The sequence below is a fragment of the Rattus norvegicus genome, chromosome Y, assembly GCF_036323735.1.
Source record: "Rattus norvegicus strain BN/NHsdMcwi chromosome Y, GRCr8, whole genome shotgun sequence".
NCBI lineage: Eukaryota > Metazoa > Chordata > Mammalia > Rodentia > Muridae > Rattus > Rattus norvegicus.
The window spans coordinates 11,161,131-11,185,071 of record NC_086040.1 but is presented as its reverse complement, the minus strand read 5'-3'; the positions used below and the strand labels follow the sequence as shown (position 1 = coordinate 11,185,071).

Genomic DNA, 23,941 nt, shown 5'->3' with positions numbered 1-23,941 from the left:
TGTTCTCTGACTTTTTACAATCAAGGACCTCTTTAATATAACAAAATGAAAAGAAATACTGTAACCTTAAGCAAGCCCTTTACTTTGCCTTTATAACCTCAGCATTTACAAATTATAATGATTCTTTCTTAAGGACAAATATAAGATACAGGAGGATGGCCAGGGAGAAGAAAGGCTTGAGGAACAGTGAAACCTCAACTTCAATACCTACATAAGTACAGGAGGGAGTCTATTTGAGATTGTCATTTGTAAAATCTACATTCTTGTACTGGATGTAAGAATCCATGTTAACACTCCACCTAACCACCTAAACAAATAGCTGTAAGAGGCATATATATATATATATATATATATATATATATATATATATATATATATATATATATATATCAGCCAACAAAACTAGATAAGAGCGATGAAGCTAAGAAGTGCATTCTTCCAGGAAACAGGTATAGATATGTCCTGAGAGACACAGGTAGAGCATGCCAAATAAAGAAGTGAATGCCAGTGGCAAACCATGACCTAAAATGGACCTCTTGTTGATAGATTCTGAGAAAGGATAACAAGAGCTGAAGGATCTTTCAACCGCATAAGAACAACAATGCCAATGAACCAGAGCTTTCTTGTCCTAAACCAACATTCATAGACAGTACGTGGACAGACCGATGCATCCAACACCATTTGTAGCAGAGGACAGCCTTTTGGGCACCAATGGAGGTAGAAGGCCTTGACCCTCCCTTGGTTTGACTCGCAATTAAAGGAAATGTGAAGGGACAGTAAGCTAGTTTATTGAAGAAGCAGAGAGAGACCAGTTAGGAATCTTATTGGAGGAAACTCTTAAAGGAAATAATATTTTAAATATAAATATAGAAATTTATTTGTTTAAAAATACAAGTTTAATTTGTAACAAATAAAAATAAATTAAGAGAAAAATGAAAAGAAAACTGCCATCTAAACACAGTTGTTGACTTAGAGTTCTAATGGGTAAATGTCAGGGAATGGTAGTCGGAGATATAATAATGGAAAGACTGAGATGGTGAAGTCTCAACTATAAGCAGTTTTCTCTCCCAGATATAAGTGTCAGACTCAAACTGCACAATAGATATCTAAACCATGGAGTAGTTTGCTCTGAGCTACGGACACAATACTTGTCCTTCTTTTCTTCCTTAGGTCTTTTTCTTCTGTTAAAAAAGAATAAAGGGCAGGTGCTCCCAGTAAAACAACTGTGCCCTTCCCATCACTTGGCTTTTGGAGCAAACAAATGAATGATATAAAATCTCTGACATCCAGAAACCATAAGAACAGAGAAGTCCAGATGCTTCTGAGCGTACCCCAGCTCCTGATTCCCACATGTGGAAGGCTCAGATCAAGGCTATCTGTTCAGCAATACCACTCCACCCCTACCAAGGAGTCACTGAGCTTTCCCATGAACATATATTTCTTCCCTTTTTTTAGACCAAGAGAGAAGGGCAGCTTCCTTCTCCCCATTTCCGATAGCTTCATCCTCTTTGTTCTCACTCCCAAATGGCTGTTTACTCTGAATTAGAGGGCAATTACTGTAACCTAGAGGTACTAAAGGAGTACTTGAGAGGCAGATGCAGTCATGGCAACACTTTTGACATCACAGAAGAAGATAAATGTCTCCAGGTTACAAGAGAATTTTCAGGCAGGGGCTAATGATGATGTCACTGACAACTGCGATGGCCTACCTGCTAAACAGCTTTCCTTACACTGACCAGATTTGAGGGTGCCCTTTCCAGGTATCTCTCCTGTGACACAGTGGAAACCTTTATATCCATCTCTGTAAAACTATAGATTTTTCTTTGCTTTATTTAAGGTTACATGCTCTGAACAGAAAAAGTTAATCAAGGGCTTGGAATGGGTAGAAAAGATCTTGTAACATGGATAGGAGGGGCTTCTTTTGGATATTAATGTTATTTCTAGGTACATTTCGTGAAATACAGTTCAATTTTGTAGGTTTTCTCTGTTTCCAAAAGGCTAGAATTTTCCCTACAGACTTTCAATTGAGTTAATATTGTATTTCACTTTCTTATTGTACATTCCTCGATATGGTACTTTATAAATATTGCTGAATGTGTATTCCAAAATTCTGTTTCCTATTCGATTTTTTGCAATGATTTTGGAAACAAATATGGCCCAGCTATAGAATGAGTATAACAATGTAAATATTGTTTACCTATTTGAAATGATAAAGTCCCAAATCCTTATTTTATCCCAAAATTACCAGACATCAGTAAAGCAAAGGATAACATGGATGATAGAATTCGGTTCTCTAGTCCTATTTGATATCAGTTCTGCATTATCAACCTTATTGTGTTCCCAAGAATAGACTTGAGGATTTCAGATGTTTTCCATGATTCTTTCTTCAGGAGATGTGCAGGATGAGGAATGGCTTGTGGTCCAGTGAAACCTCAGCTTCATTAGGTTCATAAGATCAGCAGAGAGTCTATTTGGCACTGTCATTTGTAGATTCTACTTTCTTGTCATTGTTTTCCAGAATCCATGTTAAAATTCCATCTAACCTTATAACTGTAGGCTACATATATACATTATTGACTTAGTTGCACAGAATCCATGTGAAAATTCTACCTAATCACGTAGCGGTAGGAGCCACCCAAAGGAGTGGATAAGTCTCGTAGACTGGGGTGGAGTGTGAGACAGATTCATGCAGATGGGCATGAGGGGAGTAGGTGTGGGATGTAGAACAGTCACAGTATGGGCTGGGAGAGGGATGAAATTTGGTTTGTAAAATTCTATTAAATGAAACTTAAGAAAAGAAAATGTAAACTAAAATAAACACTTTCTTCCCCTACTTTCTTTTTTCTTTTGGTCATGATATTTCATAACAGCAATACAAACTCTGGCTAAGCCATGGAAATATGTACAAAAGTGAGCAAATGCTAATTAGAGACACATGACATCTCTGTGGAGTCAAGTTGCATGATCTGATTCAAACTTCGTTATTCAGAGGTAAAAACAAATAGGCAATTTTTAAGACTAAGTTTATTTTTTATTTATTTTTTATTTTTTATTAACGAGTATTTCTTATAAGACTGTTTATTATCATGACATAGTAAACACTTTTTAATCCAACTCTTATGGAATCTGTGATATTGGGAAACAAATCAAGAGACTGGGAATATAAAAAGGGAAGAATCTTGTTTAAACATTCATGGAAGAAATGAAATTCATATCTATTAGATTACCACAAAGAGGTTGATGCTTCTGATTGCTGCCTCCTATCAACACAATCTGTATTCTCTTTTATTCCCTCCAAAGTAATAATAGATTAAGTAATAAGACTCTATCTAGAGAGAAAGTTTGAATTTAATGTGAACTTAACTCCAAAGATATCACTGTTTGTATGGGAGTATTTTGTTTACTACATTTATTATAAAAATAATTTGTGTAAGAATGTCAATTGGAATTGCTTGGAAAAGTTCCTAGAGTTTACAGATATGGTTTACTTAAATGAGATTTTACTCTAGCAGTGAACTCCATTTGTTTATATCATGGTTTCTTGTACATATACTGATGGAAATGACCATAGTTAGATTAATTCTGAAACACTTGGATAAAATTTCACTTACCTAAGGAAATGATTATTGAAGAAGTGCAGCAATTATCTTTCTCACTATCGATGGACTTTCTTCATGTACGTTGGTATTGGCTTTTGGAAAAAGAAAGCAAAATTCATTTTTGAATCTTTCAAGCTACCAAAGTACTTTGGAAAAAAGTCAATCTTCTCTTATAAAGGAGATTTTTATCTAATGCTAAATAAGATTTAAAAGAATAGCTTTTGGGTTCTTTTTTAACTGTCCTACAAAAAGTAAAATAAAATGCTTTTAATGTACCATTTTTGGTATAGTGTTCAGCATCTCTGGTGTGTGTCTCTCATTCCCTCTCTTATCGAGATCTCTTTGAATTTATGGAGCTGAGATGCCATGCATTTTACACATAGTAACCACATTCATTCTCTCTCCCCTCAGGCTCCAAACCTCCTGCTTCTTACCAGTGTTGATAAAACTTTATACTCACTTATATATGCAGGACCAGAAAATACCTGTCTTTTTGCAGTTAATTTGGCATTCTCATGGTCCTTCCATGCAGCATACATCAAAGGCCTGAGTCATATTACACTCAAAGGACAGACCACAGCTGATAAATTTTCAGACTAAACTTTATTTGTTCCAAATATCAACGTTTGATGATGACTCTTAAAAGTTTTAACATCTTTTGTAGCCCGCCACCAACACAAGGTTAAAAAAAAATAAAGTATGGGGACCTTGGGGTTATTGGTGGTGGCCCCGTTTAAAAATGTTCATTGGATCAACTCCCATCTGCGTTGTCTAGATAGCAGAATTTCATTACACAGGTTAGCAGAGGCAGCTTGTTCCATTAGCAAACATTTCATGAATACTCTAGTAGTTCAATTTTGTAGAGTTGCCATAATAAACAGGAAACAGCAGCAGTGGCACAACCTAGTACAACAGCCAGGCTTCTATAAGTAGCATAGAAAGGGAGAAGTTCTATGCTGTGCTTCTCTCAGGGAATTGAAATCAGCAGAGACTGAAGATCCACAAACATTGTGGCTGCTGCTTTATTTGTTTACCGTAGTCTGTGTAGCCAACGTTCCCTTGGAAAATATAAGATGTTTGAAACGTTTGCTGCTGCTACAAATACATTACTGTAGCTGAGTAATCCTGTACATCATTTTGTCTTCAGAGGGATTGAGACTATCCAAATCCTTTACAGTTATTGCTACTAATGTTGAAACAGGTAATCCAATATGTGATCAGGTAAGAAAATTCAAGACTGTGTAGATGCTTTGACCATGTTTCCAATATAAAAATTTAAAAACACTTACAACCTATGAGCTGCAATGGTACTGGAAACCCTTAACAACTTCCTCAATAGCAATTATTTTTCTTAACCTTGTATAAAAAAATAGAGCTAATTAACAAAAGGTGATAACAATTTGTTTTTGAATGGGCTAGCCTGACGGTGATTTTGGTCAAGATGATAACTATCAATACAATGTTTTCTAGCAAGTTTATAAAATAATGTGTTTAAGATATGGAGCTCGTTTTCTAATTTTCCTATCCTGTTTGGCAAAATGCACATGCCATCTAGTTGTAGGGATTAGTCCGGTTTATATTGTAGAAACTCAACCTAAATATACATGTATTTTCAAGCATCTACCAGCAGGGTCACAAACTCACAGTTTTATTTAAATTGTCATTTATAAAATTCCATCCGTTCCTTACAATTATCCCATGGTGGTTGGGAATCTGTGGTAGAGTTTTTATTTTTTTTTCTAGTTCTATGTTAAATGTAAAGATATGAAAGGTAATAAGTGAGGGAAAACAGTTTGTAATTGTATATTAATAATATATTTCCCTTGGGTTTTATTTTGGTTTATGTTTTACTAATAAAATTATTGAACTTGGTGACTCAAGAGAGCAAGTATAATACATTTTTAAAAATGATTTTGAGCAATATATTATGTGAACTTGAATTTTAACTCCAGTACTCCTGATTTTACAGGGGACTTTTTCACACTTTTCTTTCTTGTATTTAAAAAATGAAGTGTACTGATACCTAAATCAATTTTAGAGGAGCAAAATGATAGAATGTGAGGAAATACTTAATGTAGAATATAGTCTTAATAAATAATGATATTTGATTATATCATTACTAGATTGTGAAGCCCTTGAAGGAAAGCAGAAACTACATATTTTTTATAAACCTATTTTTTTTAACTTGAGTATTTCTTACATACATTTCGAGTGTTATTCCCTTTCCTGGTTTCCGGGTAAACATCCCCCTCCCCCCTCCCCTTCCTTATGGGTGTTCCCCTCCCAACCCTCCCCCCATTGCCGCCCTCCCCCCATAGTCTAGTTAAATGGGGGTTCAGTCTTAGCAGGACCCAGGGCTTCCCCTTCCACTGGTGCTCTTACTACCTATTCATTGCTACCTATGAGGTTGGAGCCCAGGGTCAGTCCATGTATAGTCTTTAGGTAGTGGCTTAGTCCCTGGAAGGTCTTTGCTTGACATTGTTGTACTTTTGGGGTCTCGAGCCCCTTCAAGCTTTTCCAGTTCTTTCTCTGATTCCTTCAACGGGGGACATTGTTGTACATATGGGAACTCGAGCCCCTTCAAGCTCTTCCAGTTCTTTCTCTGATTCCTTCAACCGGGGACCTATTCTCAGTTCAGTGGTTTGCTGCTGGCATTCGCCTCTGTATTTGGTGTATTCTGGCTGTGTCTCTCAGGATCGATCTACATCCGGCTCCTATCGGTCTTCACTTCTTTGCTTCATACATCTTGTCTAAGTGGGTGGCTGAATATGTATGGGCCACATGTGGGGCAGGCTCTGAACGGGTGTTCCTTCAGTCTCTGTTTTAATCTTTGCCTCTCCCTTCCCTGCCATGGGTATTCTTTTTCCTCATTTAAAGAAGGAGTGAAGCATTCACATTTTGATCATCCGTCTTGAGTTTCGTTTGTTCTAGGGATCTAGGGTAATTCAAGCATTTGGGCTAATAGCCACTTATCAATGAGTGCATACCATGTATGTCTTTCTGTGATTGGGTTAGCTCACTCAGGATGATATTTTCCAGTTCCAACCATTTGCCTACGAATTTCATAAACTCGTTGTTTTTGATAGCTGATTAGTATTCCATTGTGTAGATGTACCACATTTTCTGTATCCATTCCTCTGTTGAAGGGCATCTGGGTTCTTTCCAGTTTCTGGCTATTATAAATAAGGCTGCGATGAACATAGTGGAGCACGTGTCTCTTTTATATGTTGAGGCATCTTTTGGGTATATGCCCAAGAGAGGTATAGCTGGATCCTCAGGCAGTTCAATGTCCAATTTTCTGAGGAACCTCCAGACTGATTTCCAGAATGGTTGTACCAGTCTGCAATCCCACCAACAATGGAGGAGTGTTCCTCTTTCTCCACATCCTCACCAGCATCTGCTGTCACCTGAGTTTTTGATCTTAGCCATTCTCACTGGTGTGAGGTGAAATCTCAGGGTTGTTTTGATTTGCATTTCCCTTATGACTAAAGATGTTGAACATTTCTTTAGGTGTTTCTCAGCCATTCGGCATTCCTCAGCTGTGAATTCTTTGTTTAGCTCTGAACCCCATTTTTTAATAGGGTTATTTGTTTCCCTGCGGTCTAACTTCTTGAATTCTTTGTACATTTTGGATATAAGGCCTCTATCTGTTGTAGGATTGGTAAAGATCTTTTCCCAATCTGTTGGTTGCCGTTTTGTCCTAACCACAGTGTCCTTTGCCTTACAGAAGCTTTGCAGTTTTATGAGATCCCATTTGTCGATTCTTGATCTTAGAGCATAAGCCATTGGTGTTTTGTTCAGGAAATTTTTTCCAGTGCCCATGTGTTCCAGATGCTTCCCTAGTTTTTCTTCTATTAGTTTGAGTGTGTCTGGTTTGATGTGGAGGTCCTTGATCCACTTGGACTTAAGCTTTGTACAGGGTGATAATCATGGATCGACCTGCATTCTTCTACACGTTGCCCTCCAGTTGAACCAGCACCATTTGCTGAAAATGCTATCTTTTTTCCATTGTACGGTTTTGGTTCCTTTGTCAAAAATCAAGCGACCATAGGTGTGTGGGTTCATTTCTGTGTCTTCAATTCTATTCCATTGGTCTATCTGTCTGTCTCTGTACCAATACCATGCAGTTTTTATCACTATTGCTCTGTAATACTGCCTGAGTTCAGGGATAGTGATTCCCCCTGAAGTCCTTTTATTGTTGAGGATAGCTTTAGCTATCCTGGGTTTTTTGTTATTCCAGGTGAATTTGCAAATTGTTCTGTCTAACTCTTTGAAGAATTGGATTGGTATTTTGATGGGGATTGCATTGAATCTGTAGATTGCTATTGGTAAACGGCCATTTTTACTATATTAATCCTGCCAATCCATGAGCATGCAAGATCTTTCCATCTTCTGAGGTCTTCTTCAATTTCTTTCCTCAGTGTCTTGAAGTTCTTATTGTACAGATCTTTTACTTGCTTTTGTTAAAGTCACACCAATTTACTTTATATTATTTGGATCTATTATGAATTGTGTCGTTTCCCTAATTTCTTTCGGCTTGTTTCTCTTCTGTATAGAGGAAGGCAACTGATTTATTTGAGTTAATTTTATACCCAGGCACTTTGCTGAAGTTGTTTATCAGCTTTAGTAGTTCTCTGGTGGAAATTTTGGGATCACTTAAATATACTATCATATCATCTGCAAATAGTGATATGTTGACCTCTTCTTTTCCTATCTGTATCCCCTTGATCTCCTTTTGTTGTCTTTTTGGTCTGGCTAGAACTTCAAGAACTATATTGAATAAGTAGGGAGAGAGTGGGCAGCCATGTCTAGTCCATGATTTTAGTGGGATTGCTTCAAGTTTCTCTCCATTTAGTTTAATGTTAGCAACTGGTTTGCAGTATATGGTTTTTACTATGTTTAGGTATGGGCCTTGAGTTCCTATTCTTTCCAGGACATTTATCATGAAGGGGTGTTGAATTTTGTCAAATGCTTTCTCAGCATCTAATGAAATGATCATGTGGTTCTGTTCTTTCAGTTTGTACATATAATGGATCACGTTGATGGTTTTCCGTATATTAAACCATCCCTGAATGCCTGGCATGAAGCCTACTTGATCATGGTGGATGATTGTTTTGATGTGCTCTTGAATTCGGTTTGCCACAATTTTATTGAGTATTTTTGCGTTGATATTCATAAGGGAAATTGGTCTGAAGTTCTCTTTCTTTGTTATGTCTTTGTGCGGTTTAGGTATAAGAGTAATTGTGGCTTCGTAGAAGGTATTCGGTAGTGATCCATCTGTTTCAATTTTGTGGAATAGTTTGGATAAAATTGGTATGAGGTCTTCTATTACGTTTTGATATAATTCTGCACTAAACCCGTCTGGACCTGGGTTCTTTTTGGTTGTGAGACCTTTAATGACTGCTTCTATTTCCTTAGGAGTTATGGGGTTGTTTAACTGGTTTATCTGTTCCTGATTTAACTTCAGTGCCTGGTATTTGTCTAGGAAATTGTCCATTTCCTGAAGATTTTCAAGTTTTGTTGAATATAGGTTTTTATAGTAAGATCTGATGATTTTTTGTATTTCCTCTGAATCTGTAGTTATGTCTCCCTTTTCATTTCTGATTTTGTTAATTTGGACACACTCTCTGTGTCCTCTCATTAGTCTGGCTAAGGGTTTATCTATCTTGTTGATTTTCTCAAAGAACCAACTTTTGGTTCTGTTGATTCTTTCTATGGTCCTTTTTGTTTCTACATGGTTGATTTCAGCTCTGAGTTTGATTATTTCCTGCCTTCTACTCCTCCTGGGTGTATTTGCTTTTTTTTTGTTCTAGAGCTTGTAGGTGTGCTGTCAAGCTGCGGACATATGCTCTTTCCTGTTTCTTTCTGCAGTCACTCAGCGCTATGAGTTTTCCTCTTAGCACAGCTTTCATTGTGTCCCATAATTTTGGGTATGTTGTACCTTCATTTTCATTAAATTCTAAAAAGTTGTTAATTTCTTTCTTTATTTCTTCCTTGACCAGGTTATAATTGAGTAGAGCATTGTTCAATTTCCACGTATATGTGGGCATTTTTCCCTTATTGAAGACCAGTTTTAGGCCGTGGTGGTCCGATAACACGCATGGGATTATTTCTATCTTTCTGTACCTGTTGAGGCCCGTTTTTTGACCAATTATATGGTCAATTTTGGAGAAAGTACCATGAGGAGCTGAGAAGAAGGTATATCCTTTTGCTTTAGGATAGAATGTTCTATAAATATCCGTTAAGTCCATTTGGCTCATGACTTCTCTTAGTCTGTCTACATCACTATTTAATTTCTGTTTCCATGATCTGTCCATTGATGAGAGTGGGGTGTTGAAATCTCCCACTATTATTGTGTGAGGTGCAATGTGTGTTTTGAGCTTTAGTACGGTTTCTTTTACGTATGTAGGTGCCCTTGTATTTGGGGCATAGATATTTAGGATTGAGAGTTCATCTTAATTGATTTTTCCTTTGATGAATATGAAGTGTCCTTCCTTATCTTTTTTGATGACTTTTAGTTGGAAATTGATTTTATTTGATATTAGAATTGCTACTCCAGCTTGCTTCTTCTGACCATTTGCTTGGAAAGTTGTTTTCCAGCCTTTCACTCTGAGGTAGTGTCTGTCTTTGTCTCTGAGGTGTGTTTCCTGTAGGCAGCAGAATGCAGGGTCCTTGTTGCGTATCCAGTTTGTTAATCTATTTCTTTTAATTGGGGAGTTGAGGCCATTGATGTTGAGAGATATTAAGGAATAGTGATTATTGCTTCCCGTTATATTCATATTTGGATGTGAGGTTATGTTTGTGTGCTTTCATTCTCTTTGTTTTGTTGCCAAGACGATTATTTTCTTGCTTCTTCTAGGGTATAGCTTGCCTCCTTATGTTGGGCTTTACCATTTATTATCCTTTGTAGTGCTGGATTTGTAGAAAGATATTGTGCAAATTTGGTTTTGTCATGGAATATCTTGGTTTCTCCATCTATGTTAATTGAAAGTTTTGCAGGATACAGTAACCTGGCCTGGCATTTGTGTTCTCTTAGGGTCTGTATGACATCAGTCCAGGATCTTCTGGCCTTCATAGTTTCTGGCGAGAAGTCTGGTGTCATTCTGATAGGTCTGCCTTTATATGTTACTTGACCTTTTTCCCTTACTGCTTTTAATAATCTCTCTTTATTTTGTGCGTTTGGTGTTTTGACAATTATTTAACGGGAGGTATTTCTTTTCTGGTCCAATCTATTTGGAGTTCTGTAGGCTTCTTGTATGTCTATGGGTATCTCATTTTTTAGGTTAGGGAAATTTTCTTCTATGATTTTGTTGAAGATATTTACTGGTCCTTTGAGCTGGGAGTCTTCACTCTCTTCTCTACCTATTATCCTTAGGTTTCATCTTCTCATTGAGTTCTGGATTTCCTGTATGTTTTGGACCAGTAGCTTTTTCCTCTTTACATTATCTTTGACAGTTGAGTCAATGATTTCTATGGAATCTTCTGCTCCTGAGATTCTCTCTTCCATCTCTTGTATTCTGTTGCTGAAGCTTGTATCTACAGCTCCTTGTCTCTTCTTTTGGTGTTCTATATCCAGGGTTGTTTCCATGTGTTCTTTCTTGATTGCTTCTATTTCCATTTTTAATTCCTTCAACTGTTTGATTGTGTTTTCCTGGAATTCTTTCAGGGATTTTCGCGATTCTTTCAGGGATTTTTGCGATTCCTTTCTGTAGGCTTCTACTTGTTTACTAATGTTTTCCTGTGTTTCCCTAAGGTAGTTCTTCACATCTTTCTTGAAGTCCTCCAGCATCATGATCAAATATGATTTTGAAACTAGATCTTGCTTTTCTGGTGTGTTTGGATATTCCATGTTTGTTTTGGTGGGAGAATTGGGCTCCGATGATGCCATGTAGTCTTGGTTTCTGTTGCTTGGGTTCCTGCGCTTGCCTCTCGCCATCAGATTATCTCTAGTGTTACTTTGTTCTGCTATTTCTGACAGTGGCTAGACTGTCCTATAAGCCTGTGTGTCAGGAGTGCTGTAGACCTGTTTACCTCTCTTTCAGTCAGTTATGGGGACAGAGTGTTCTGCTTTCGTGTGTGTAGTTTTTCCTCTGTACAGGTCTTCAGCTGTTCCTGTGGGCCTGTGTCTTGAGTTCACCAGGCAGCTTTCTTGCAGCGTACAAGTTGGTTTTACCTGTGGTCCCGAGGCTCAAGTTCGCTTGTGGGGTTCTGCCCACGGGCTCTCTGCAGAGGCAGCAACCTGGAAGATATGCGCCGCCCCTTCCGGGAGCTTCAGTGCACCAGGGTTCCAGATGGCCATTGGTGTTTTCCTCTGGCGTCGGAGATGTTTGTTTAGATAACAGTCTCTTCTGGTTTCCCAGGCTTGTCTGCCTCTCTGAAAGTTTAGCTCTCCCTCCCACAGGATTTGGGTGCAGTGAACTGTTTATCCGGTCTGTTTCCTTCAGGTTCTGGTGGTGTCTCAGGCAGGGGTCCTGCCGCTCCTGGGCCCTCCCAGAGGCCTTATACAGTTTCCTCTTGGGCCAGGGATGTGGGCAGGGGTGAGCAGTGATGTTGGTCTCTTCCGCTCTGCAGCCTCAGGAGTGCCCACCTGACCAAGCGGTTGGGTCTCTTTCTCACGGGGTCTGGGAGCCGAGACCTGCTACAGGCCGGGATCCGCGGGTGTGGGACTTCCGGTAAACACAGGACGTGCCCGGTCCTAGAGGAATTCTGCCTCCGTGTGTCCCGAGCTCACCAGGCAGCTTTCTTGCAGCAGAAAAGTTGGTCTTACCTGTAGTCCCGAGGCTCAAGTTCCCTCGTGGGGTGCTGCCCACGGCCTCTGCAGCGCCAGCAACCAGGAAGATATAAACCTATTTTCTAGACATTGTACTGGAAACATAATAAGTAATCACTTATTTGTGGATGAAGAGCATGAATGAATTAGAGTAGTACATATAATCTCCAAGTACCAAAAGTCAGATTTGTAGAACCATCATCATGTTAAAAAAGCAGAAATGAATACTCAAACAGATTCATTTGACAATAACATCATTTTTCTCTTATTTGGGAAAACCATATACATTATGCCTAGGCAAATTCTTTCAAACGCAGTTTTTGGTTTGTAAAAGAATGTATGTATGTATATATGTATATGTGCATACATTTGTATATGTGTATGTGTATATAAGGACATATTTATATTTGTTTATATATATATGTGTGTGTGTGTGTCTAATTGTGTATGTGTACGTAAGAACATATGTATATATGTTTTTATATGTATATATGTATATATGTGTAGGTGGACACACACATATATATGTATGTGTATATATATATAGTGTATGTATGTGTATATGTGTTTATATATATATATTTATGTAACATAAAAATGTACTCTACTTTCTAATTTTATGAAACTTTTCACATATATACATTAGTACTCAAGAATTTTAAAAGCTTTTTCATAAATTTTGATTCATTTAAAGTTACAGTTCAGAAAATAGATTCAAGCTAGGTAATTAATATTTATACTATCAATTTTCTTCATCTATTTCATAAAACACAAAGATTTAGTTTGGTAATGTGACTGTATATGTGTTTTAGCATGAGACCTAACTAATTAGCTTTTACATCATGTGATATAATTTCAGGATACTAAAGGACCTATGTGAGTTAGAAAATATAACAAATTGATTGCTATATGTGATAGATCAGTGTAATAGATAGATACATACATACATATTTACATACATGAAAGATCACAAATGATAAGTAGACTAATGTCACATACTCAGAATCATAAATCATGAAATAATTATTAAAAAGTAAAAATATCTTCTTATATGAAGCAAAATTTTAATGTGAATTATGTTCCTATCTTAATACCTAAAGGAATATTTATCAGCCATAATTTTAAAATAAAATGATTATTTGACGCTTCCCCTCAGATAATTAACAGAGATGAAATAATTAGGTTCCTTTACATTAATCTGTCTAATTCTCCCATCATTTCGTCTTTGTTACTTAAAGGCCTAACATCATACATTCTCTCTACTTGCAAATCTTCAGCTACTTTCCACACTGCTCTGCATTCTACCTAAAACCTTGTCACTATATTTAAGTCTCTTAGAGATCCTCATGTGCTATCATGAAAATTAATCATGATCCATCATTTTTTATCTTTACTAACATTGCTCTCATACAGGTAACTATTATTTCTCTGTCACAAATGTGATCACTACCCCTTCCGTGTTTTCAGTGCTATTTTCAACGTCAACCATTTTATAATTGCTCTTTAAAAGAGATTATAAAATGATCTATTTTCGCCAATAAATTTTCCACCAACAGTTTGTTCCATTGAAACTTTAGACAAGAAAAACAAAGTTGTTACAAAGTTCTAGTTCTACTCAGACTTAATACTGAAAGCTGTCTATGTGACATGAAGCATAGGAAGAACACTTCTGGAAGAGAAAGCAGAGCTTGGAGAAGACCTCCTGCAGAGAAGTGCTTCATGCAATTTTAAACAAAAATTGTGAAAGACCTGAACTTTCACATTGAATGAAAGTTGTTGAAGAATATTTACAAGTGATTCTGAATAAACTACAAAAGCAGGTTTATTGATAAATCCATGGCTGATGCTAGAAAAAAATGACATCAAAGTGTAATAGGGCAGAAAAGGAAATAAAGTGGAATTTTGGTACAGGTTACATTTGGATGTTATCAGTTTGAACATGCTGAAGATTAGTGGATGATTTAATGGGATGAGTATCACAAATATACTAAACAATATTGCATGACTCTATAGTGAAATTACACAGAGTGAGAACACTAACAATAACCTGTGACAAAAATCTGTTCAAGTATGGCTATATTCTTTAATATTTCTTTTTGAAAACATTCATTTCATTAAAGAAAATTCAATAAAGTAACCAAAGATAACTCTTTTCATCTTTTGAATATCCAATCTTTTTTTTTTTTGGTTCTTTTTTTTTCGGAGCTGGGGACCGAACCCAGGGCCTTGCGCTTCCTAGGTAAGCGCTCTACCACTGAGCTAAATCCCCAGCCCCTTGAATATCCAATCTTTAAACAGACAGGAGTATACTGGACAAATCTTCTTCCAGCATTTAGCTACTCCAGTTGTAATTAATTTAAAATAATAAGCAGATCAGGGTATCATATTTCTGGGCATTGGATACTAAGACCCAATAATCTCCTCAGAAGGACATCCATATAAAGGAATCTAAAATAATTTCCATTTAAATATTAAAAATCTTAAATATGAAGACTGCTTATCATTTTCACAATACATACACCATTTGTTATACTTCATTTTTACATATCAGCATCAGTCACTCTACCTCTCTGATTTTGATATATGCCAAGCTTAACAAAGAGGAGACCATACACTTCTCAGCAGTCCTCACATTTCTCCCATTTTCCACTGCATCTGGGCCATATTACAATCAATGAAATTAATATTTTCAAGTAAATGATACTGGGATGCAAATGTATATTTTGATATTTCCTACTAAAACAAGTAAAAAGATCCAATAAAAGAATAGGTATAGAATTTGCTTATATGAAAACAGTAGGTTAATAATATCTTATAATATCCACCCTAATTCGTATTGAGTCAGTGCTGAAATATATGTGACAATGTTTGTGAAAAGATTAAGTATCTTTTCTGTATCTTTCTAAAAACAATTGGACATAGTCAATAAAAAAGTGTCAGGCTCAAATAGGTTTAGAAATAATTAAAATAAGTTCCTAAAAATATTCTAAAAGACAGTTATAGAACATATAAGTTTAATTCTCAGGCTTCATAACTAGATAATATAGTACTGAGCACTTGTATTCCATGTGCACATACAATTTTAATTTACATAGGAAATAAATGTTTTAAAATCTCAAAAGCTGTATTTACTCAACACTAAGATTTCAGAAGTGAAAGTATAATCTTTTTTTCATTTTCATTAAATAAGATATTTCTCATTTGTACTTCAAATATTTTTATCTTTCCTGGGTTCCTGTCCATCACCCCTAACCTCTCCCACTCCCGTTTTTTATTGGTTGTCCCCTCCACATTGACACTCCCTTCCTTACTTCCTCAGACAACCAAATATCCAAACTTTTAAAAGGGGTTAGAGAGCTAAACCAAGAATTCTCAAATGATGTAACTCAATAGCTGAGAAACTTATCAAGAAAAGTTCAACATCCATAGTTATGAGAAAAAAGCAAATCAAAATGAACCAGAGATTCTACATTACACAAATCAGAATGACTAAGATAAAAAACTGATGCAGTAGCAGGATGGGCTAAGATGTAGACAAAGTGGAACACTCCTCCACTGCTGGGGGGATTAGTAGCTGTAGAGACACTTCTGATATCAAGGTGGAGGTTCAGAGATAATTGCAACTAGCTTTACCTGAAGACCCAGCTTTACCACTCACTTCAACACATATACCCACACTTGATCCACATATAACAAGGACATGTGCTTGAACATGTTCAAAGCAGGCTTACTCATATTAATCAAATGCTGGAACCAATCATGATATATGTCATCTCCACTGAGGAATAAATAGAAAACATGTGCTATAATAAAACAAAGGAACACAACTCAGGTATTAAAAATGAGGACACCAAGAACACTGTACACAAAGGGAAGGAACTGGAAAATAGTGAAGTATCAGAGATCGAAAAGGTCATATCATGGGATGTACTTAGGGACAATTGGATGTTAGCCACAAAGTCAGAATACCCACTATTCAAATCCTTTATCACATGGAGGGTAACATGAAAGAAATCCAATTGTGGATGCTTGCAACAAACTTAGAAGGCAGAGGGAAGGAGGGACCTAGCTAGAGGTAGAGAAGGATGGACAAAATGGGGGGGTAGCAACAATGAAAAGAGACAAGAGAGAAATCTAGAGGAAAAGTGGAATAAATAAAAATAATCATCAATGGTGGGTGGTGAACTTGGGTATCCCCAGTAAAGTCCCAGATATCAGGAATGCAAAAGGCTCCCATACACCTACTGGGATGATAATAGTTTAAATAACATGCAGCCAAGAGATAGAACCACTAGAGACTGCCTATTATATCTATTCATGAACCTAGTGAAGCTATGGTGCTGCTCATGAAGCTCAACATTTTTTTTTGGTTCTTTTTTTCGGAGCTGGGGACCGAACCCAGGGCCTTGTGCTTCCTAGGTAAGCGCTCTACCACTGAGCTAAATCCCCAGCCGAAGCTCAACATTTTTAACTTATAAATATACAAGGCCTAAAAAAATTAAAAAAAAAGAAAGAGCAGAGAATGAAGTAAGGCCCTTCAGAATCTACCCTACCAAAAGAATCATTTCATCCACAGACCTTAAATCCTCGAACTATTCCTGATGTCAAGATGTGCTTGCAGATAAGACCCTAATATGTCTGTCCTCTGAGGGGCTCTGCCATCACCTGACTGAGACAGATGCTGATACAGCTAAACATTTGACAGAAACTGACAGCTACATAAGATGAGTTAGTCGAATGCCAAAAGGATCTTAAGGGGATTGGAAACCATTATGAAAAACAACATTATCAATTAAGTTTCCCCTTCAGAGTCTCAGGAAATTTACCAATGAATGTATACTTGGCCAGTACATGGATACTGCTATATAGATAGCAAAGCATATGGAGAAGACAACTGTCTCATCTGCGATCTCTGGAAAGGAAGGCAATTGGTCGTGTAGAAACGTCATATCCCAGAGAAGGGGGATGGTAGATGTCTAAAGTGGAAGTGGGCATGTAGATGGAGGAGGACCATTGTAGAAAAAAAGAGCATCGGAAAGGCTTGGGGAACTCAAGAAAGAAAGACCTGTTTGGGAAATGACTTTGAAATGTAAACAAATACATGATTATTTTACACTTCTAATAGTTACAATATATGTATGTTTCCAACAGAGATGTTCACATCTTTCTCCTTAATGACTATACAGTCATTATTTGCAACATAGGTTTACTGAAAGTTGAAATCCAAAATTGTTGTGACTTACTTATTATTCGAATTTCACATGGATAAACCCATTCAATAATTTATCTTCTGCCCTTTTAACTATAGCAAATATTTAGTTAATTGATAAAAATTTTTAAAAAATGTCTTTCTACTCCATTAGGTTTCCACTTGTCAAAATATGGACAGTCTGGTTCACTAGACACTTACACTAATCTGATCATACAAATACACAGTTTAGAGAATTAACATTCAGATTAAAGTGAATATGTAACTCATTTTTCCTTTTTGATCTGGATTAACTCATCTATGATAGCATTCACAATAGGAATTCTGAATTCTTTTAATTGATATTGGGTTTAAATTACTTGTGTAATATATACTTCCTAACTTGAATAAATCCAGCATACAACACACAGCACAGAGCAAGTAAATTAATTGTAGGATATGTGTATGTGTGTGTCTAGGTCATTCCACAGTAACTCGTGCTACATGTTAGAGAACAAATGTGGTCAAAGATAGCATGACATCCTTTGTTTTGCATGTCTCTTTAACATAACAAATCACTTCAAAGTGCAGCAATCATTTATACCTCTGGGGTACAGATTAAATTCATTATATCTACCATTAATCTCTCCATGGGGATTAAGAACTGATTGATAAATAATTTTTGGAGTCTTTAGATTAGAATTTTGCCCCAAAACTCATTAAGTATTTACTGTTATATAATTAAAGCCTAACTGGTATTTTGGAAATTTGAGTTTCAGGGTAAGACCTCATCAGCTAAATGCACTCCGTACATCGTTGGCAACTTTCGGCTATGCTTCAGAATGTCATGATTGCTGTGACTACCTAGCTGTACAGTCATTTGATACACAAGTGAGTTCTCATATAGTTTTCTCAATACTCACCAAGATCCTTCAAGGACCTATGGAGCCATTCTCTGACTTTGTAGCCCGTTTAGTGGAAGCAGCAAGGAGAATCTTTTTTGATCTGATCAGAATCTATGAAGTGAAGAATCAATCTCTTTGTGCTGAATATAGGTTGCCAAACTGCCTCTGGATAATTTTTGAATAGCATCTTGTACATATGCATTTGCTTTTTAGGTGGTTTCTCATAATCTATTAATACTCCACATAGCTGCACAGAATTATATTTCTGTAAATTTCCAAGCCAAGTGATTGCTTGTCCTGGATTGGAATCGTGTGGGTATTTCTAGATCAATGTGTGTAATCCTAAGGGATTCATCTTGATATATTATCATCTACAGATGGTCTAATAACTACAACGTTTGATACACAGCCTTCGATACACCTTCCCTCACTTGTGTAAAAGATTATTATTTACAGCAGAAGGAACCTGTAATATTTAGGCTACTACATGAATCCCTTAGCTAAAATATCTATGCATGCTTATTCATGCCCAAAAAGGTCCATGGGGAGACCCACCTGGCTAAAAATGTCAATTTCTACTCAGATGTCCACTATGTATACAGTCTGAGGAAGAGTCAGTTGAGTTCATGTGTGGAACTGAAGAATATTCAGCCATTTTCCAAACGAAAGACCAAAAAAACAAAAACAAAAACAAAAACAAAACAAGTTACTAAGATAATGATTGAGTGAATGCTTTCATCTATGTAGAACATTAATTTTAGCCTCACATACAAATGTGTGATGTGCAGTATTTTCAACACTGTATTTCAGAAGGAATTATATACTTTTGCATATGGTCTCTCTGGACTAGTGTATGATATCAATATAGTTTGCTGTGACAGATTTTCAAGTAAATATGAAATCTGAGGCTACAGCAGATCTGGTAACTCTTGCTCAAACAAATACCCTTCATGTTATTTGTGACCCTCACTGGGAACAATTACTGCTACATATCAGAGTTCTGACTCAGTTTTAAGTCTTTTTTTTTATCTCATGCTAACATTTGATGCTTTCTTTCTCCAATAGAATAGTTAGTCATCGAGCCTGTTTACCAGATATCAGCTGCCTTATCAAGCATTGGTTGCAATTTGCTTCTCTGCTGAATTCACAGCTACAAGGAAGTGTTTCTTATGAGAAGGCCTTGATCTCTACAATGTAGAATATTCTTGTCTGTGGCTTTCTCTGACTCCCTCAGTTATCTTAAGGGTCAATTCATGGATGAAATGGCATTGAGAGTCCGAAGTGATCTTTGAGGACCCCAGGATAGACAAAATCCACCAAAGTTTCCTTGCATGTGATAAGAATATAGTGGACAGGGTTTATATTCAACTTAGTCAATGAAATGAAATGCTCTCCCTTTATACCCTGTATATGGACAAACGTTTACACAACTGTATTGGCTTGTTAGCTATGCCTGCTTACCCAGTTTTCAGGCTGTGAAGAGGGGACTTTGTTCTCAGCAAGGGATCAGGTGGTGGACCAATATCAAATTCTTGCTGACTGTTTCCCAGCTCCTCTCAGGTAAGCAGCTTCTTCCATGTAGGAAGTGGCAAGGTCCCGCTCCTGGGAATCACACCGGTTTCCGCCTTCTGCTTCTTGTGAAAAACAAGTATGGTTTCAGCCATCTCCTCATTGAGAAAAAAAAGTCCAGTTTCCCTCTTCTACTCATTGAGAAAACAAGTCCTTGAGAAAAACAAGTCCTTATTTGGCTGTTCCTGCTTGGCCTGGTAACTTATGCTTAGTACATCCTATCTGCTGTCCCCATGTGGCTTGCTAGTATTGGCTAGTACTAGCTATTTAAATGTGGTGCATTTCCTGTGTCAGAAGATTGTATCAAGGTTCCTGAGTAAAACTGCTTGAAGAATATCTTCACTGTTCCTGTCTTCCTTGCTGGTCGAGGTCGGGCGTGACAAGTGGGCCCTACAGGGATGGAGATCAGAACTTCTCGCAGACAGGGCAGAGGTGGAAAAGTTCCCAAGGTAAGGTGGGACAATGAGGACCATGGGAAATTAGCGGCTATAAAGTTTCAGGTTAGTGAGCAAGAAAGTTCGCAGTAGTAGTGAACCGAAGGAAAAAACAGGCAGCCTTGTTGTTGATGGACTTTTTCATCCTTCTTATTTTGTGGCTGCTTATAAACCTCCTTTTTCATTTAGGAATCATTTTTGCCTATTGCTGTGATGGGAAATTCACAATCCACCCAACTTTTCTGGCTCTTCTGGAGCTGTTTATATCAAGAAAGTTGAAGTTGAAAAGGAGCACCATAGAGAGTTTTCTGAGTGAATATAATATCATTGCACCCTGGTTCACAGTCTTGGGTAATCTTTCTGTTGCTTGTTGGGACAAGCTAGGCGAGGACTTAGACCTTGAATGGTCCCAATGTATCTTAAAACCAGGAGTTCGCCAAGTTTGGCGTCTACTGTGTTGTTGCTTGGATAATCAGAGGTGCTGTCAGGAAGCCTTAGAAAAGGAACATGTGGCTCTTGAAATGCTCCAGGAAAAAAGATCTGAAAAGCAAGAAGTAAGAAAGAAACGGATACGGAAAGATCAGATACAGGCAAAGAGATGGAGGATGAGTTACAGGAATTAATAGGAGAAGTGAAAAGATAGACTTTAAGGTCAAAGCATAGGGAAGGGGGAAGTAAGTGTAAAACGGAGGTTTAGCCCCGAGGACGACACCCATCTGTTCCTCCTCCATTTAATCCTGTAGAAGGGGGAAGTAGAATCTAGGGGCCTACTTTCTGCCCAGAAGTGTGGAAGGCAGTCCGCACAGAACTACTTCTGCCCTATCCTGTTTAGGTGGATGTTAAACAACAAAAGTATCACGAGTCTTTAGACTTCAAGGTGATCAAGTCCCTGGCGGAATTAGTTAGGAATATGGGATTATGGCCTCATTTACCATAGCTCATGTTACCATAGCACACATATTTTTTTATGACTCCTAGTGATTGGACTAACCTTGCTTGGGCCTGTCTTAGTCTGGGACAGTATTTGGACAGGAAAGCTTTTCTTATTGAGTTTGCTAATGAACACGCTGCCACCAAGTTTGCAGCAGGGGGAGGCCAGGCTGACTGGGATAGAGATATGTTGCTGGGTCAGGGACGCTTTGCCAATACTCAGACATTGTATCCACGACAGGTTTACCAGCAGATTAATGAAGTTTCAACAAAGGCATGAAAATCCTTACCTAATAAGCGAGAAGTGAGTGGAAACCTCACCAAGGCCCTTCACGAACCTATGGAGCATTCTCTGACTTTGTAGCGCGATTAGTGGAAGCAGCAGGGAGACTCTTTGGAGACCCCGATACTGCTATGCCCCTGATTAAACAGTTGGACTATGAACAGTGCACAAAGGAATGTCGATCCGCTATCACTCCTTACAAGAACAAGGGCCTTGAGGCTTGGATGAAGGTCTGTAGAGAAATAGGGGGACCTTTGACTAATGCTGTACTTGTGACTGCTGTTATGCAGATGACGCAGAGAAAAGGAGGAAGCTCAGGAGTGTGTGTTAAGTGTGGTCAACAGGAGTGCCTAAAAAGGCAATGTCAGGAAAGGATAAGACTATTCAGTACAGGAAGTGGACAACGCCCAAGACAACAAGGGCTGTGCCCCAAGTGAAAAAAGGGGAACCATTGGGCTCATGAGTGCCACTCAGGAAAAGACATCAATGGGCAGCCTCTTAGCTCGGATTTTGCTGGAGCATGTCCAAAAAATGGACAGAAGGGTCCATGACCCCAGGGCCCACAAGTATATGGGCCAGTTGAGAATCAGGATGTAGAACAGAGTCACAAGCGATGGCTGTTCCTTTGCCATCCGAGGGGCCAAGGAGAGTCACTAAGGGCTCCACAGGACTGGACCTCTGCTCTACTCCCAGACTTATACTAACACCTTGGATGCGGTTCCAGTTGATAGAAACGGATTTTAACGGACCCCTTGAACCTGGCAAAGTAGGGTTACTTATAGGGAGATCATCTACAGCTTTAAGAGGACTACATGTCCATCCAGGAGTTATTGACCCAGACTATACCGGGGTAGTCAAGATCATTGTAGAATCACCGATAGGGATTACTGCCATTTTCCCTGTGGACAGAGTAGTCCAACTATTACTTTTCCTAGCCTTCATGAAAGGGTTGTAGCCCATTCTAAAGAGAGGGGAGAGAATGATTTTAGTTCCACAGGCTCCGACATTACATTTTTAGCCTTGGGTTTAAACCAATGCCCAGTTATGGAGCTAAGGGTAGATGGTAAAAGGATCCTAGGACTGTTGGATACAGGGGCCGATAGAAGTATAATATCTAAGAGGGATTGGCCCTCTGGATGGCCAGTACAGGCCTTATCTCAAACATTACAAGGTCTCAGTTATCCAAGAGCTCCTGATATGAGTGCAAGACAATTGAGTTGGAGAGATCAGGAAGGGCATTCTGGAGTTATGCAACCCTATGTGTTGGTTTTGACCATTTCCATTTGGGGGAGAGATTTGCTGAAAGATATGGGTTTCAAATTTACCACTGTGTATTCTGAAACTTCACAAAAGATTATGAACCATATGGGCTATTTTCCGGGTTAAGGAATAGGGAAATACCTGCAGGGTAGGACTAGCCATATAACTGCCCAACAGAGAGAAAGTAATCAGGACCTGGGTTTTTCCTTGGGGCCGCTGAGGAATGGTTCCCATTACCTGGAAAACAGAGGAGCTGGTTTGGGTACCTCAGGGACTGCTTTCTTCTGAGAAGCTTGCCACAGCTAAAGCTGGCTACAAAGCATATAAAACCATAAGTATTACCTTGGAATATCCCAATATTTGTGATTAAAAAGAAGTCAGGGAAATGAAGACTGCTGCATGATTTACAAGTTATTAATCAACAGATGCAAATCAAGGGCCCAGTGCAATGTGGGCTTCCTCTTTTATACTCTCTGCCAGACTGTTGGCCTGTTGTACTGATTGATATAAAAGATTCTTTTTTCTCCATATCTCTTTGTGCAAGGGATAGTGAAAGATTTGCTTTTACTGTTCCATCATGCAATCATGAAGAACCTTATCAACGATATGAATGGGTAGTTTTACTACAGCGTATGGCCAATATCCCTTCTATGTGTCAACATTTTGTGGGCAACGCCATCGACCCAATAAGACAGAGGTTTCCTGTGCTGAGATTCATCCATTTTACTGATGAAATCCTTTTAACTGCAAAGAATGAAGAGGTTTTAGATTTAGCGTATGGAAATTAAGTTAAATTGCTAGGAGGTAGGGAATTGATTAGTCCCCCAGAAAAGGTACAAAAGGGCAATCTTTTAAATTATTTAAGAGCAAAATTAAGTCCTTATACCATTATCACATAGAAGGTTGAATTGAGGAAAGATAATCTTAAAACTCATAATGATCTTCAAAAATTAGTAGGAGATATTAATTGGGTCAGATGTCATTTAAAATTACCAAATTATGA

General features: G+C 37.9%; 1 long non-coding RNA gene across 1 annotated transcript; it reads left to right on the top strand.

Moving 5' to 3' along the window:
- Nucleotides 1-2,867: 2,867 nt before the first annotated feature.
- Nucleotides 2,868-23,285, top strand: LOC120099595 (uncharacterized). The gene is made up of 3 exons (XR_005498729.2): nucleotides 2,868-2,991; nucleotides 18,337-20,480; nucleotides 21,637-23,285. It is a non-coding gene; the product is annotated as an uncharacterized LOC120099595 (long non-coding RNA).
- The last annotated feature ends 656 nt before the right edge of the window (nucleotides 23,286-23,941 follow it).